Source organism: Aplysia californica, unplaced genomic scaffold (genome assembly GCF_000002075.1).
Source record: "Aplysia californica isolate F4 #8 unplaced genomic scaffold, AplCal3.0 scaffold00071, whole genome shotgun sequence".
Classification (NCBI taxonomy): domain Eukaryota; kingdom Metazoa; phylum Mollusca; class Gastropoda; order Aplysiida; family Aplysiidae; genus Aplysia; species Aplysia californica.
Genome location: NW_004797341.1, coordinates 1,725,417 through 1,726,025, shown reverse-complemented (window position 1 = coordinate 1,726,025; position 609 = coordinate 1,725,417).

Sequence of the window (609 nt, the reverse complement as noted above, 5' to 3'; positions counted from 1 at the left end):
CCCCCCCCTCTAAAAAAATTTAAAATAAGCAGCAACACAGTACCACTTGTTAAGTAAATATGTAACTATAAGTTCCACCACGAATTTTTTAACTATGGATTCTGTTCGTCTTGCAAAGACTGGAAAAGGTTCCGCTTCTTGAAACATGAAGTCTCCAGCTTTTTCACAATGTCGCGTATCAATTTGTTATGACAAATCAACATTTATGTGAACACCTGTTAACTGTATTTTTAAAATCCTAAATAAATACTCATCAGAAATCGAAGTGGGTTATTTCTTCAGATTTGAAACGGTTTACAGCCTTGGCAATTTCGCTTTGAACAGCAAGTCCGCCTTTTTTTTCAATCTGAAGACTCGCTGTGCATTTTGCAATTTCAGAATTACAAAGTTCTATCTCCGCAGTGCCTAGTTTAGATAAATCTCTCGTCAAAGATTTTGAGGTTCACATCATGTCAAGCTTTTCGAATGCAATTCTTTAAGATTCAATATGTTGATAATGAAGAATCCGAATAATATTTCGATTTTGATTGAGCAGATAAGAACTTCATTAAACTTTGTTTTTTGACCACCAAAAATCAGTGTGATCATACTTTATTTAGCGGCCGTATT